At 35.8% G+C, this 18045-nt stretch overlaps 1 pseudogene; it reads left to right on the top strand.

Annotated features, from left to right (window-relative positions):
* Positions 1–1991: 1991 nt before the first annotated feature.
* On the top strand, positions 1992–2571 carry LOC150013165 (endothelial differentiation-related factor 1 pseudogene; annotated as a pseudogene).
* Positions 2572–18045: the final 15474 nt, after the last annotated feature.

Here is an 18045-nt window from a genome sequence, read left to right as displayed (position 1 = left end):
AGTTGTGATATTTGATTATATGTCCTCTGGTCTGATCCAAACAGCTTTCATTTTAGTTTTCTTCCTTTATGTTATTTTGAGTTTTTTTAGTTTTAATCACATTGTTCTAAATTTTATTATAATAAATTTTTATTTTATTTTTTATTATCTTAAACCGTCTATGTAACAAAGGTTAGAATTACAAATTTATATTGATGAATATCTTTATCTTATTATGGATTTCAAATCACATGACTGCTATAGAAGAATCTTGCAACATTAAGAAGAGTACCTTTTCCCTATGGTCTATTTTCATAGTAAATAATTGATAATTCAGAGAAATTAGTGAACTAGAAGCAACAGCACGAAAGTAATCTTTTTAGTGAGTTGTAAATTATAGAAAAATAGAAAGTGTACATTTTTAATACAGAATTTTATTAATGCACACCTATAATACAGTAAAGATTTCCTCAAACAATGCAATTAATACTGAAGTTCTCATATATCTTTCAAAATATCTTTAATAAAATGTTGTAATAGTCTTCCTAAATTTTCTAAACTTTTAAAAATATGCAAAGAAAGTTTTTAAATCAATTAATTTTCAAGTCAGTAAGGTACCTTCTTATTACCATAATTTCTACCCTTCCCATACCCAAAGTAATAATAAATGCAGAATCCACTGCATGAAAGGGCTTAATACCACTTTGAAATTTGGTCTATTATCTTTTAGGTGCTGAAATCCTTCCTTGTAGACAGTCAGGAACATGCATTCAAATTGGTTAAAACTATTGATCGGTTACTGCTAACTTCTAACATCTGTAGTTAGTGGCCAATTTGCATTTTTAACATCTATTTCCTTGTTCCAAACATCTCTGAGGTTTAAAATTTGGATTAATTTTTTAATCTTCATGTTGTGGTACTTATCATCTCTCTCATTAGTTTATTTTGAGTTAATAAGAATCTATAGTTAGTTCTGAATCTGTGCTATAGTAACAACTGAAAAGAGGGGCACAGATGCAATTATGTTGTTTTGTCTTAAGAAGACAGAAAGTCAGTGGGGCTTCCCTTTATAGGTTAACATCGACATGACTTCAAAATGTTCTAATGATACAAGTAGCAATGGGAGTCATTCATGTTCCAAATTCCATCCCTATTTCCCTTGCCCTACCCCTCTATAATCCAATTAATTCAAAGGTGATGGAAGAAGAGAAATGTTCTACATGTCAAAATGACAATGTCCATTACACGACTTACAGAATGATTAGTATGTGTGATAGATTTGGGGGAATTCATAGTTTTTTCTTTTAAAATAAATTCTCTTTTGTCGTGTCTTACTAAAATTTTACTCAAATCAGTGTAGATAAAATATGTGGCTGAATAATCTCATTTAATGACCACAATGATTTGATAACCATGAGAATTAAATAGATGTAAAATATTTTTAATTTATAATCTCCAATTCCTTCATAATCTAGCAGTTGTGGTGTGGTTTGATACTCCAAAAAGAAACTTTGCTTTTGGGTATAGGTAGCAATGTCAACTTATTTATTTGTTATACAGGTAGAACATTGCATTCTTCAAAATCTAAGTGGTTTATTGTGTTAGGTGAAATAAGTCAGTCAGAGAAAGACAAATACCGTATGATTTCACTTATATGTGGAATCTAAAGACCAAAAGAAACAAATTGAAATAGACTCACAGACACAGAACAGACTGACAGTTGCCAGAGGGCAAGGGTTTGAGGGGACCAGGTGAAAAAGGTGAAGGGATTAAGAGGTACAGATTGATAGTTACTAAACAGTCATAGGGATGTAAAGCACAGCACAAGAAATACAGTCAACAATATTGTAACAACTATGCATTGTGCCAGGTGGGTACTCGAAATATCGGGGGGAACACTTTGTAAAGGATATGATTGTCTAATCACTATCCTGTATATCTGAAACTAATACAAAATAGTATTGAATATAAACTGTAACTGAAAAATAAAACTTAAGAGCAGCTGCAGCGGAGGCACCGGACCGGCCGCTGGAGACGCCTTCCCAGCCATGGCCGAGAGCGACTGGGATACGGTGACGGTTCTGCGCAAGAAAGGCCCCACGGCCGCGCAGGCCAAGTCCAAGCAGGCCATCTTAGCAGCCCAGCGACAAGGAGGGGATGTGGAGACTTCCAAGAAATGGGCTGCCGGCCAGAACAAACAGTATGCGATCACCAAGAACACAGCCAAGCTGGACCGGGAGACCGAGGAGCTTCACCACGATCGGGTGAGCCTGGAGGTGGGCAAGGTGATCCAGCAGGGCCGGCAGAGCAAGGGACTGACGCAGAAGGACCTGGCGACCAAAATCAACGAAAAGCCACAGGTCATTGCAGACTACAAAAGTGGACGAGCGATTCCTAATAACCAGGTTCTGGGCAAAATAGAAAGAGCCATTGGCCTCAGGCTCCGGGGGAAGATCATTGGGAAGCCCATCGAGAAGGGGCCGAGGGCGAAATGAACACAAAGCCTCGAAATCGGCGCGTTCCGGCTCGTCGTGTCTGGCTGGCTCCCCCTGGGCCCCAGCGCCAGCATGGGTCTCTTCACGTGGCCGAGCAGGACACGGGGTGTCAGCCCTGCCTGGGACCCCTCCACCCGAACCTGCTGTCGAACTAAACCTTGCAAAGTGGAAAAAAAAAAAAAAAGAAAAAGAAAAAGAAAACTTAGTTATTTAAAAAAAATCTATGTGATTTAAGCCTCGCCTGAATTTCAATGAACAAATATGCTATTTATGAAACTGTTAAAAGAGAGACATAATATTTCATATAATTAAATATACATACTATTTACTGTATTCAAGGGAACTATAAGCAAATTCAATGGTTAAAATTAGTAACAGTTAAGAATATAGTCAATATTAATGAGCCATTACTATTTAACAAATATACAAAATTTTAAAGCAACATAGATACAAACAATATTCATTGTATATATATAGAAAGATAAAACTCACTCCTTAGGAAAGTGCTAGTTAAAAATCACTAGGAGCCATTAAAGCATGAATAAATGTAAAACAAATGAAAAACAGATTTTAAGTACCAAGATCAGGTGGTAAGAAACAAAATAAATGTCAGCTACTTAAGAAATCTACATTGAATAAGAAATGACTAATACTCTGCCAAAAGGGATATTAAGGAATTATCTTAAAGATATTCTCCTTAAAGCCCTCTAGATTTATAAGAGCATTAACTAAGTTGTTTTCTTTTTTTGTTTAAATAAAATACAGAGCATGAAAACAGTGTTTATTTTTAACTAAGAATTGATTTTAATTGACTAGTGTAAAGTTGTTTCTCAAGAATGTTCTAATTTTCAGGAATATTTTTAAAGGAGAACTTTTTTTCATAGGCTTACTGAACTGATAATTATAATACATAAATTAGATTAGGGGATCAACTACATTGGCATATATAATTTACTAACAAAACATGATTACCTATATTTTATTAGAAATCACAATTCTGGTTGAATTTTAGAAACCTAAAAGGTAGTTTCATTATTTCCTTGTACTTAATCTGTTCTTAGCCTATAGGTATTACATTCATTTGTAGTTGCCGTGTTAATGTCTGTGGCACTGCCTCATGAGTTATGAGTTATAATTTTTATTTCCAAGGGGGAAATGTGGTGATTCCATGTTCTATATCAATCCAAAGGGGAAATTCAAACATGCAGAGCTAACTAGCTTATGCTGTCTTTGTACCACTTAGAAAGGAGACCCATTCTCCAGACAAAGGCAGGTCCTTCCCAGGGCCATGGCTTGGTGAGTGAAGTACAGGTTGGGTCATTTATTTAGGAGCCCTTGTGTTGTCAACTACCTTTATAACTATACACTGTGACCCAGAAAATATACTTTATAAATATAACTTAAACACTCAGGTTTGCATTAAAAATTAACCTAGTATGGGGCTGTGAACACTCACTAAAAATAAAAATGGCCTCACAAGTAAAGGGAAATTTATTCCCTATGTAATTAGATTAATTGTGGTTATACAAGATGGATATACTAGAAAATACATGTAGTAATAATTGGCCACAGACTTCATAAACTGCAAAAATTAAGTTTTAATTTCTATGTACCATGTAGATCACTGTTGTTCCATTGAAAACATAATGCAAGCTATATATGTAATTTAATTTTTTCAAGTAGCCACATTAAAAAATATTGAACCAGCCCTGGTTGGTATGGCTCAGTGGATTGAGCACCGACCTGTAAACCAGAGAGTCATTGGTTCGATTCCCGGTCAGGGCATATGCCTATATTGTGGGCCTGCTCCCTGGCTAAGGGTGTGTGAAAGGCAGCCGATCACTATATCGTTCACATATTAAAATTTCTCTCCCTCTTTCTCCCTCCTTTCCTCCATCACTTTAAAAATAAATAAATAAAATCTAAAAAAATGTTAAATTAGGTGAATTTAAAAATTTTTAGTAGTATAATTTATTTAACCCAATATATTCAGAATACTATTACTCAAACATTTAAACAATATAAAAATTATTACTTTTTTCTAGTTTTCTTCATTATTTTTTATACTAAATCTTTGAAACCCAGTGTGTATTTTACACTTAATTCTTGATTCAGAGGTTTTAGTTTTCATCAGAAACACTTTATCTGTATTTAGATTTCATAAAATTTACAGTTTATAAAGTTGTTCCAAATATATTTAAATTTTTTAACATAAAAATTAAAAATCAGTACTTCAGTCACACTAGCCATATTTTTAAGTGTATTTTATTGATTATGTTGTTACAGTAATTCCTATTTTTATTCACTTTGCTCCCTTCTGTTCAGTACCCCCCTTCCCTCCAACAATCTCACCTCTCTTAGTTCATGTCCATGGGTCGTTCATGTAAGTTCTTTGGCTTCACCCTTTCCTATATTATTCTTAACTTCCTCTTGTCTATTTTGTACCAACCAATTATGCTTCTTTGTCCCTGCACATTTCCCCATTTCTCCCCTTTTCCCTCCCCGTTGCTAACCCTCCAAATGATTCCCATACCTGATTCTGTTCCTGTTCTGGTTTGCTTAATTGGATTTTGTTTTTATATTTTAGATTCAGTTGGTGATAGTTGTGAGTTTGTTGTCATTTTAGTGTACATAGTTTCGATTTTCTTTTTCTTAAATGAGTCGCTTTAACATTTCATATAATAATGGCTTGGTGATGATGAGTTCCTTAAGATTTATCTTGTCTGGGAAGCACTTCATCTGCCCTTCCATTCTAAATGATAACTTTGCTGGATAGAAAAATCTTGGTTGTAAGTCCTTGCTTTTCATCACTTTGAATACTGCTTGCCAGTCCCTTCTTGCCTGAAAATTTTCTTTTGAGAAATCAGCTGACAGTATTATAGGCACCCCTTTGTAGTCAACTCTCTGCTTTTCTCTTGCTGCTTTTAAGACTCTCTCTTTATCTTTCACCTTTGTCATCTTAATGATGATATGTCTTGGTGTGGTCCTTTTTGGGTCTAGCTTGTTTGGGACTCTTTGTGCTTCCTGGATTCGTATATCTATTTCCTTCACCAAATTTGGGAAGTTTTCCTTCGGTATTTTTTCACATAAGCTTTCAATTTCATGCTCTTCTTCTTCTCCTTCTGGCACCCCTATGATTCAGATGTTGGCACGTTTAAAGTTGTCCCAGAGGTTCCTATGCATCTCCTCAGTTTTTTCAATTCTTGTTTCCTCATTCTGTACTGGTTGACTGTTTTTTTCTTCTTTTCATTTTTTAAAATTTTTTATTTTTAATATGCTTTATTGATTATGCTGTTACAGTTGTCCTCATTTCTTTTCCCTCTGTTCCCCTCCACCCAGTGACCCCTCCTCCCTCCAGATGCCCCCCCCTTTTAGTCCATGTCCATTGATTGTGCACATAATTTTTTTCGACCTCTTCCTGTCTGCTCCATTCCCTTCTACTATGTTTCTTAATTCCTGTGTCATCTCCCTCCCTTTTCCCCCTTCCCCCTCCCCACTGACCTCCCCCCAATATGTTTCCCATATCTATAATTTTTTTTCCATTCTCGTTACCTACTTAGTTTGCCTTTGTTTTGATTCCCTAGCTTCTGTTGTTGGTTGTTGTGATACAGTTTTCATCTTAATGTTAATAGTTTTGATTCTCCTTCTTCTAAACAAATCCCTTTAACATCTCATATAACAGTGGTTTGGATCTGATGAACTGCTTCAGTTTTACTTTGTCCTGGAAGCACCTTCTCTGCCCTTCTATTCTGAATGACAGCTTTGCTGGATAGAGTATTTGTGACTGTAGGTTTTTGCCTTTCATTACTTTGAATATTTCTTGCCAGTCCCTTCTTGCCTGCAGAGTCTAGTTTGAGAAATCAGCTAATAGTCTAATTGGGACCCCTTTGTACATAATTCTTTTCTTCTCTCTTGGTGCTTTTAAGACTCTCTCTTTATCTTTAATTTTTGACATTTTGATTATAATGTGTCTTGGAGTGGTTCTCCCTGGGCCCAGTTTTTCTGGAACTCTCTGTGTTTCCTGGACCTGTAATTCTATTTCCTTCCTCAAGGTAGGGAAGTTTTGTTTCATTATCTTTTCACATAATCTTTCAATTTCTAGTTCTTCTTCTTCACCTTCTGGCAACCCTATAATTCGAATGTTCATTCGCTTATAGCTGTCCCATAGGTTTCTGAGCCTCTCCTCATTTTCCTCTTTTTGTTTCCTCTCTCTGCACTGGTTGACTGTTTGTTCCTTCCCTATGTTCTGATTTGTTGATTTGATCCCTGGTTTTCCTTTCCTTACCACTGTTTCAAAGGACTACCCTTCATTCCTCCCCTGTCTTGATTAAGTCCCGCTGTTAGATATGTACAAGCTTCCTTATGACTATAGCTCTGAACTGAGCCTAAGAAAGGTTTTCTACTTGTTCATCACTTAGGTCCCGTATTTGCTGTCAGGTGAGCTGCATCACCGGGATGTCAATCATGATCTGTGTCATCCTGACAGTTTTGTGTTTAGCTTTGCTTCCTGGGTGGGGCTGTCACACCTCCTATGCTATAGGGGGTGGAGCCCCATGCATTCGTCACTACCAGGTGACCCTTCTCACCACACTGTGGCGCTTTGTGTGGGGGCGGGGTCTAAGATGGATTCCTGCTATTACTCTCCACTGAGAGATAGGAAGCCTCTTCCTCTGTCCCCATGCCCTCTGGGCCTCCAAGTCTGAGGCAATGGTGGTCTGCCTTCCCCAGCATTGGAATCGCGAGCTGATGGGTCCCGACTACCACTGGGAGTGCTCCTGTGGCATTTCTCGAAGTCTTGTCACTATCCTTGCTGCTGCTGTGGACAGCACAGCCCGACCTTTCCACTCTGGTTTCGCACCTCCTACCCATCTGGAGGAGCACCACTGGTTTATAACTTTATACGTTGGACTTCCATGTAGTTTTATTTTCTGGAACCTCTTGTTGTTTTTAGTTTTGAGGTAGTTATAGTCCTTCTTAGTTGTAGAGGGAGGCAAAGCTTGTCAGTCTAAGCCTCCATCTTGCCCAGAAGTCTGTTTTTTTTCTTCTTTATGTTCCAAATAATTGATTTGAACCCCAGTCTCCTTCCCTTCACCATTAATTTTGTGTGGATTATCCTTTGTTTCATTTAGCATAGCCTTCACTTCTTCCCTTATGCATCTGCCATACTCAAGCATATCTGTCAAGCCTGTGAGCATCTTTATCACCAGTGTTTTAAACTCTGCATATGTTAAATTTGTTATCTTCTCGTCACTTAGTTCTCCCACTGGAACCTTGATCTGTTTCCTCTTTTGGGCCATACTTTTTTGTCTCCTCATCTTGACAGGTTCTTATGTTTGTTTGCCTCTGTGTCTTAGGTAAACTGTCACTCCTGTTACGTTGTAAGGGGTGGAGCCTTAGGTATTCATCAGTATGGGTGACCCGTTTCACCATGTTGTGGTACTGTGTGTGGGGGAGGGATCTAAGAGGGAACAATGCCGCTTGGTCAGCACTCGCCCCTTTTCCAGGCACTTCACCCACTTTCATATGGGTCTGGCTCCCCTCGAGCTGTTGCCCTGGCTGTTGTTCCCAGAGTGGGTGGGTCTGCATACATTTTAGGACCATGGGAGCCCTTTAAACAAGCAGACTCTACTGAGAGACAGGCAGTTTCTTTCTCCTCCCCAAAACCCACTGATCTGCACAGTCAGAAGCAATAACGTTTGATTTTCCCCAGTGCTGGGGCCATGATCTGTGTGGTCTGGTCTGGGGCTGGAAATGCTCGTCAGGTGTCCCTCCTGACCTTTTAAAACATGTGACTGCGTTTTCCACCAGACTTCCATTGCTGCCGCTGCTGCATCTGCCACTGCCAACACATTGCGACCTCTCCACCCTGGCTCTGCCCCTGCCCCTCCTACCTGTCTGGATTAGTATTTTGTCTTTATATCTTTGTTTGTTGGACTTTCATGCAGCTCAATTTTCTGTAACTTCTTGTCTCTAGTTTTGAGGTAGTTGTACTCCTTCTTAGTTGTAGAGGGATATGCAGCATGTCTGTCTATGCCTCGGTCTTGGCCGGAAGTACACAAGCCATATTTTAAGTGCTTGGTAGCCACACGTAACCAGTGGCTATTGTGTTGAGCAGATTGCTAGTATTAAATTTTCAAGTATGTGTTTACAAATCATCAGATATGCTTTTGGATAAAGGTATTGCATCTGAAAATATAAACAACTTTAAACAAATAATATTCAAATAAAGGAGTTAATTACTAATCAAATTCAAAAAAGACAATATTTTTACAAAACACCACTGTGTATATAAAAGATTTTGTAGAGTACTACAAGTCTACGTTGTTGAAATATTAGTTTCTTCTGCTTGCTTATAATCTTTGTTGACTGTCATATTTTTCCATAAAATGACTTTTATATTTGCAATAGCCACATTCATAATTTTCTGCTTAAAAGTTAAAAGCTCAAATTTAATTACCTCAATCAAAAATAAAAATTATCTTCTCTTATGTACCTTCTAACTTGTTTGGACTTTGTATATTTTTACTTTCAAGGAAGGAAAGGAAAACTCCATTTATTTCATTGTTAATAAGAGTGTCCTTTCAATATAAAAAAAAAGATTAGGAGAAAACAAGTCTGAGAATTTATATCATTTTTTAAGTTGCAATTTGGAAAATAAAATTATGAACAAAATTCTGAATGTTCACACTCAGCTACTTACTTTCCTAGTCTCTTGAATGATGTAAGAATTGCAAAGCTCTCTCAAGTATTAAATTTTTTTTTTTACTGCAAGTTTTATTGCACTATCTTTTTTATATTCTTCCCATTTATTCTGGAGAATGTTCACTTTTCAGAGATAAGCTTTATGTTGATGAGTGAAAAAATAACACAAATTTGTTATACGTTCATGAATTGTTCTTCCTCTCATTGGAAATTACATAGTGCCCTTGTAATTTTCTTCAGAGAAAGCAGATGACATGTTATATTCCTGTCCCTGAGATCCTCTGAATAGAGAAGCACTAGAATATTTATTTCAGCAGGGTAATTCATGCCTCTATAAATATGCTGAACTATCTAGTAACTCCATGAAGGATCAATAAATTGCAGCAACGAAGGAATATTCTATTCAGAGAATGATGTGCCAATAAGAAAAGCATAGAGCCTCATCTCTTTAAAAGAAAATAGCTTTTATAAGACAAATCCCAACACAGAAGTTCATTAATAGAACTGACAATTTTTATATGGGCATGTTATTTTGTGTAATTCTGCTTATTATAAGTAATAAGGTATAGAAAAACTGTTTCACATATTTTTATTTTAATGGTAATAGTTATAATGCAATTTGAGTTTCAGAATATAAAAAGAAAGCTTCATCTAGATATTCTTCCCAAGTTTATGAGCTAACTAAATCTTTTTCATTTCAGTGTTCCTACTGGAAAATATTTTTCATTAATGTATAAATCCACATTTAGCCATATAAATGTGAGTATTCACTCAAATGTATCACAAAGAACATGTCTACTCATGTTTGAATCTTAAAATACTCTACTTAAAGCATAATAATTTTTCATAATTCTTTATTGAAGCAATACATTCAACCTTTTTCATTTTTTTTCTGAACATAAAGCTGCTGAAAATCTTCATTTTGTATATAAGGAAAGGTCTTCATATTCTTACCAGCTGGATAACTGCAGATTAGCTTTGCACCTTTACAACTATATATAATGTTGAAAATTTTAGTTTCAAGATATAGTATGGACAAGGGCAAAGTTGGAGAGCTAGAGAATATATTTGACTTTTCTGGTACCTTCTCCACTTTTCTCTAGACTACGCTGTTTTTTTTTGTCTGAAAATTCTAGGCTCATCTCCTTGTTTATGGAATAATAAAACCGAGAATATTGGGAGCTGGCTCCAAATGTGTGTTTCTTCTTCCCTCTTTTCCTGCTTCCATTTCTATGAACGCACACTACTCCCACAGTGTCATCTAAAGACCATAACAGATTGAGCTATGATGCATTCCATTGAAACCCTTCTGCTTTCCTCCTAACTAAAGAGAAGCAGATTGGGAGATGTGTGCATTGCATGGATTCACAAAGCCTATCCCATACAGAAGCTTTAGTAATACCTGGGAACTTCATAGGAAACACAAATACTTGGGCCCCATCCCAACCTATTAAATTAGGAACCCTGGGATTCAAGAGAAGCAATTTGTGCTTTAAGAAGTCCTTCAGGTGATTCTGAGTTTGAGAACTGTTGGGGTCCCCCTGGGAAAGTATCAAGACTTGGAGTCCCGCACAGGCCAGGCAAAGGAAATGAAGCCTGTGAGACCTGACCGGAAAACTGGAAAAGCTGGGTGCATACATGCCTTGATGCTATAGCCAGTAGGCCCTATGGGAATTGGGCCATGAGAAAATGCTTTATATCCTTTGAAGCTTGCCCTGTTCTTTTACTTCGTTTGATCGCGTTATTGTACCAGCAGTAGAGGTTTTAACTTTTACTAAAAATGAACTTACCTTCCCTATTTTCTGGCCATCTGAAGTCTTTGTGTTGAACACACCCTGATCTGAGGGAGATCTCAACATTCCTTTAATTGTTATCCCTGAACAATATCTGTTTTCTGTAATCAGCACTGTTTAACATCGATTGATGAGCTTTACATGCATGCTATATGCCCTTAAGCTTACTGTACTCAATAAAAGACATTGAAGGAAGGAAATTGAGGCATTTGTTTTTCAGGTATTTGCCAGTCTTCTCTCCCCTAGCGCAACTGCCCAGGAAGTCTTCATTTCATCCTTGACACCAGGGGATCTCTGAGGGTCAGGGGTCCCCAACAGAGAACTCTTGATGTAGTGAAAGGCAGCACAGAATTGCTCAAATTCATATATTCAGTGGTAGAACCAGCCTTAAAATCATGTGGCCTGCCTAACTCCCAGTTCAGACCCTCTTGTCCAAGACTCTACATATATATGAACATCAGCCTCCACTTATACCTGTAGTTAAGGCTTATTTGGATAATTCTTGAAACACAACTTCTCCAGGACTTTACTTAAATTGAAAAAATAATTAGCATGAATTTTGTATTTTAATAACAAAAATAAAATTATGAGCAATAAATATTTTTATTAACTATTTCCTTTTATTGGTTTTTATTTTTAGTAATTTTCCTATTTTTTCAATTACAGTTGACATACAATATTAGATTAGTTTCAGGTTTACAACATATTGATTAGACATTTTTATAACTTACAAAGTGATCACTCTATTAACTATTACTTGACTTTGAAGATCATATTAGAAATAAGGGCTTTCTGATTACACACAATTGTTTCTGTTTCAAGGAACATGTACCTTCAAATGGGAAAATCTGAATGTTTAAAAGTACAGTTGACCTTTGAACAACACAAGTTTTAATTGCACAGGTCCGTTTATACGCGGATTTTTTTCAATATGGAGTTGGCCCTCTGTATGTGTGGATGCAGAGGGCCAACTGTATGCACCATTCTGCACCATATTATATCATATAAGGGACTTGAGCATCTGTAGATTTGGGTATTTGCATGGGTCCTGGATCCAATGCCCTGTGGATACTGAGGGATGACTGGCATTTTTGGGGAATCAAATGTTACATGTAAAATTTCAATTGTGAAGGACCTTGGCACCCCTAACCCCCATGTTGTTCAAGGGTCAACTATACTCAACAAAATCTTTGTGAAGTCTGCTTCAGTGCTTCTGTTTGAGAAGTAAAATGGCTCCTGTAGAATAACATTGATGTATTAAACCACTTGATATAGTAATACCATTCTTACTTCTCTTCATCCTGGTATAGGAAAATTCATGTAAAGCACACCAATAAAATGGTATTCAGTTCTCTTGACACTTTAAGGCATTCTAATGTTCTAGTACTATATTGTTTTATTAACCAATAAGCTTGTAAACTCATAAATGAGCTATGGACACCATCATAACTGTTTTTACTCTTTTTACCAAGATTTACTCTGTATCCTTCTACTCATAAATAGCTTCTTTCTCAATTCACTTCTAGTAATATCTATATAGTTCTATTTTATATATTTTAAAATGTTAATATGGTGGCCCATCTTGCCCTTCAAAATATTTAAGGATCTAACAAACTCCAAAGTTTGGGGGGAAAATATGAACCATTTTTCCTCTCAAAGTTAATATTTCACAAATGATCACATTATGACAGTTTGGCATGAGTATATAATTTTCAAAGAGGGCGAGCTCTGGAACCATTTGATTATAATACAGTTTTAAGCACCCTGTATGGTAAAACAATTCTAAAGTCACAAATCATGGAAAGAAGACAAGCTATCAAGGGTGATTATGCTTAACAGGCTTGATTTCCCTGTACCTCAGGTATCCCCCCTCCCTCCCCTGCCCCTCATCGCTGCTGTTTCTAGGGAAACCTTGTGTTAAGTACAATGAAATGATCACCACTCAGGGGCCAGCACAGCCAGACATAATCCAGGTAAAACACATTTGTGTGAGGCAGCCAAGTATATGATTTAGGACGCTTAGATGGGATTCCTTTTGGTCTGTAAATTGATCAGCACAGCCAGAAAGATTATGTAAATAATCAAGGGTATGAAATGCAATGCAGAGGGTGTAACTCTATCCCAGGCTGCAAAGCAAGAGACAGCATGTACCTGGCAGCACACTGGACTGAAGCTAGGTGTCTAAAAATGGAAGCAGATACTTTTTATAGTCTCGTTTTTAAGGGGACCTATACTACAGAGTTATGTTAAACAATCTCCTCATTCTCCCAATGCTACTGTGAGAGGTTCTAAATTGTTCTGGAGCTTGCTGTTCAAAGCTCTCTTGGAACAAATTTTAGGCTTCTGAATTTTATGTGCTCTGTCTTCGTACAGAAACAGAATTTTTTTTTTTCATCATCCCCTAGGATTATGGTAAATATTTATTCATGTCATTAATAATTATTTATTGAATACACCTACTTTAGGTCATGTGCTATACTAGTTTCTGGTAATACAAGGCTAGCAAGAGATAGTCCTATTGTAACTGAGGGGGCATGATGAATTCATAGACACACTTGTGTGGTTGGAAGGCATTAAATGCTTGCTGTAAAAGCCCAAACAGTCTTAACAGGTCTGGATTAGTTTTTTAGAATAAAGTCATAATAAAGCTAAGGCATAAAGTAGTGATTAACCAAGTGAAGAGACAGAGGGAAGATGAGAATGAAAAAGAAAGAAAGAAAGAAAGAAAGAAAGAAAGAAAGAAAGAAAGAAAGAAAGAAAGAAAGAAAGAAAGAAAGAAAGAAAAGAAAGAAAGAAAGAAAGAAAGAAAAGAAAGAAACAAAGAAAGAAACAAAAAAAAACAAAGAGGGAAAAAAAGGAAGAAAGAAAGAAAAGAGGGAAGGAAAGAAGGAAGGAAGGAAGGAGGGAAGAAGTGAAGAAAGAAAAAGGAAGGAAGAAAGGAGGAAATGAAGAAAGGAAGAAAGAGGAGACGGAGGGATTTATAATAGAGCAATTCTAATATTTTAATATTCAGAAGCAAGAGAGCAAGTTCTGTTTGGAGAAATAAAGTAATATGATAAAACTCAGCAGGATAGGGAAGTAAGAGGTGAGGCTGGGAAGAAGGTCCACACCATGGAGCACACTCACAATCCATGTTAAAGACCTTGAATCTTAGCATCCAGCATGCAAAGGGGAGCCATTGATCAGTTTTAGCAGTGAGGTGACTACCAGGTTTGTGTTTCAGAAAGATTTGTCTGGCTCAGTGGAGAAAGGACAGAAGAGCCAAGACTGGCAAGATCCTACAGAATGACCAACCTGAGGCAGCCTTGTCTGTCTGTATTTCTAGTTCCTTTCTAATAAGGAAAAGCTTTGAGTGTTCATTTATTCAATATGATGGGGATTTTTCTTTAAAAAATTACCATAGAAGCATAGAACTAGCTCATAATTATATGGCAGCAAATTACTAAAGTTAATAAGGTGTAATTCCTGCCTTCAAAATAAATCAATGTCTTAATAGTTAAGAACACTTACCTAATCATCATTTTTCTCTAGTATGTTGCAACCTCTGAATGATCTCATTCAGTATTTTATTGCCACTATAAATTACTCCATGCCAGAGTGTCTGGAACATTGTAGATGCTCAATAAATATCTAATCAAGTATTATTTGAAATAATCTCCTCTTGTATCATGTAGTCTAGTATGAATATAGAAAAACAACGGGATTCTTTTTCTAACAAATTTTAGATACATAACTTATCTTAAATGTTTTCTTAGGTCTAAAATAGCTTTGCTTTGGATCAGTCATACCAATAATAACACATTCTAAGCATTCAATAAAGGTGAGGATGAAGATAAACATTAGAGGATTACAGGGAGGGAGTCTTTTAAGGATAACTTTGATCATAACTATGAACTTTAGCATCAAACTAATTTAACCCCAGTCATTACATAATGACTAAGCACTTTGGATATGGACTATTCCAATGTTATAGAGGAGAAAATATTTCGCTATTGAGTGATTATTACTTGTTGTCATATATTACTACATGTATGGAATCAGTCCTCTATAAGTGTCCCAAAATGCAGTGTTATTAATGTGATTCTTAATTGCAAAAATACCTATCTACAGCTTTACTGCCCACATGTCAAACATATAAAAATCAATAGACTTTGAAACCAAGATTGCTGCAGGGAAACCTAGAAAAGTGCCTAACTCCAATTGCTTTTAGCAATAGATGCTGATGACTAATGACTTTATTTGCAACCTGGTGTGGAAATGAGTACCCATTTGTCTAATTACATTGAATAGGGAAAACTTTCATCAGTTATTCCTTAAGCACTTGCATACAACATTTTATTTTTTTAAAGTAGGAAACACCCATGTTAATGTTTAATTTGCTCTCTTCAGTTATGTCACTTGAATCAGACTGTTATCATCCAAGGCAAATAAGAACCTTAATGAGCAGCTTAGGAATATAAAGTGCACATGGAGTCATGCATGACACACTGAAAGGCAGGCCCATGTAGTCCAGGCATTGTTTCCCAGTTGGGAATACAGAGAGGACTTGAGAGCCCAAGTGCCTTTACCTCTCCAGGCTCACATGGCTTTAGGGGCGACTGGAAATGGGACCCTAGACTCTCAACTCAAATCAGGGCTCTCTTCACTTGATCCAGCATCTCAATTTTATGTTAGAATTTTCGAAATTGGAATGATAAATAGTAAATTCCAAACTACTGATGAAAAAAAGTCAGTGACAAGAAACAACTTTATATTTTCTTCACCTGTTAGAATCATTGATCTCTATGAGAGACATTTTAGCTTATTAGCCTGCATTTTGCTTCTCACTGACAGTAATTAGCTAAAATTTCACAAATGTATGTATATTTTATACATAATATTGTGTTCCTACTTTTTGAAAAGGTTTTGAGGATAACTCTTAAGTAATCATTGACTAGCTTCCACAGACTGTTTGATTAGTTGGTAAGTCCTATGATATATTAACCCAAGTTGTCTATTCAGTCATTTGCTGACCCACAGAAGATACCTAAATTAGGGATGAATTATTTTTTCTCTCAAAATCTTTTTCTTTTATTAGGTTAACTTGGTTCAGAGCAGGATCAGGCAATATAATTTATGGTTCACAGTCTCTGAAAACATAGAGCAAAAAATACTCCAATGGATCTTCTAACATCATACAGGAGCCTGAAGAAAAGATATATAAGAATAGATCCTCTACTACATCACTGTGAAGTGCAGCAGAGTACAGAATTGAAAAAGGCTTGTGATTCTGAACTTGGGACTCTTTCTAAGAAACCAGAATTGTAAATCCTTTTCATGAAGTGCTTTCACTATAAGAATGCTGGAACCAGTGGATCATAATCTGGCCATGACCATAACAGTCAGATTTGGAAAGGAAGCTGGGAAGAGCACCCTGCTGATGAGAGACATTCCTCCTCAAAAGTTTCTTTGCCTGATTCATTCTGCTTCTCCTTCAAGAATCCACTATTATGATGTCTATCCCTGTGATAAATTATTTCTCAGGGATAATTACTTTAAGCAACTTTCATTTTTTAAGCAAATACCTGAACTAATGTATGTTGTGATATGATGTTTTATGTCCTATTTAATATAATATATGATATCTCATATATCTTATAAGCATAATTGAAATTTTTTTCAAGTAATATTGACCCTTACTACACACTGTACATTGTAATATACTATACTGCATTTTATTTTTTAAAATGCTGATCTCAGCAAACTAAATTAATATCACTATGTTTTAGTTTGACAATTAATTAGATTATTTGACTTACCATTTGAAAAATATAATTTTATTCCATAGTAAAATATTTCTTTTAAAAAGCCATGTTAAAATAATTTCTAAGCTTTAATAATAATTTTGTGCTTTATCTTATAAGTACCAAAGAGCTGTTGAACGGTTTTAAGCAAAGAAATTGAGTAATTATTTCACTTTATTTTATACTCAATTAATATTTTAATTAGAGATAAAAACAATAATTGAACACATGACATTTTAATTAATCATTTCAACTGTAAATAGCTTAGTAGAAATTATTGTTAAATCTGATTTAAACATTTCTCCATGCAGAAAAAATAACTTTAAATCACCCATGATCAGAAATGTTCCCCATCTTTTCTACCTTTATTGAAATATTATTAACTATAATATTATGTAAGTTTAAGATTAATAAAAGCCTCTCCATTATTCATAAACATCTCCCTAAATGTATTTTAGTTATCAGTGAGTAATGCTGGCAAGAGCTGAAATAGGTTTACAAAATACTAAGGGACATAAGATAAAGATCTGAGCAGTAACATAGAACAGAAGTAGGGTTGTTCAAAGCACACTTTCCCCCAAACTCCAGTACACACAATAACTCCCTCTGTGAGTAGCAGGCTTCGGTGAAAGATCAAAGAACTAATACTTGAGACTATATCAAGAAATCTAGTCCTTAAAGAGCCAAAAATGTAGATCAGAATCTTCTTTCAGATTAATTTAGAATATGAAGCAGAAGAAAATGGGCAAAATATTTTTCCAGTGAAGAGAAGAAAAAAATAATAATGAAAGCAGTAATCTATAGTTCAAAGTGGACTCCTAAAATATAGGCACTCAAATATTGTATTTACTTTGGATACCTATAGACTATCTCATCCCCCAACAAAATGCTGATTATTTGTACCATATTTCTGAAAATTATAAAACCACTATAGAAAATTTAAAATGTTAACTGAGAAACGAGGAAGGCCTGAAAACTGCTTAATAATTCTGGTAATTATCACTGCAGGGGGACTGGGTTCAAAGGCAAACCACTCTTGGGTTCCCACTTGGTCCAAAAAATAGGTATTTAGTATTTTAATAGAGTTTGTAATACCTAATGATTTTTTCCTACTCTTTTAGCTTACAAAATAAAACAGTAAACAAAATGATCTCTAAGGCACTGTCCATCCTTAAGACCTTACCCATGCAAACCTTTTGGAAGAATACACTCGCTTGGTTAGAATACATACATTAAAAAGAAAGATTTTTTTTTTTCAGTAGAGAACATACTCGAATTGTGACGTTTCTGATA

Source organism: Furipterus horrens, unplaced genomic scaffold (assembly GCF_987537825.1).
Source record: "Furipterus horrens unplaced genomic scaffold, mFurHor1.1.pri manual_scaffold_4, whole genome shotgun sequence".
NCBI lineage: Eukaryota > Metazoa > Chordata > Mammalia > Chiroptera > Furipteridae > Furipterus > Furipterus horrens.
Note: the sequence above shows the minus strand (reverse complement) of the source record. Positions and strands in the feature narration are given on the sequence as shown.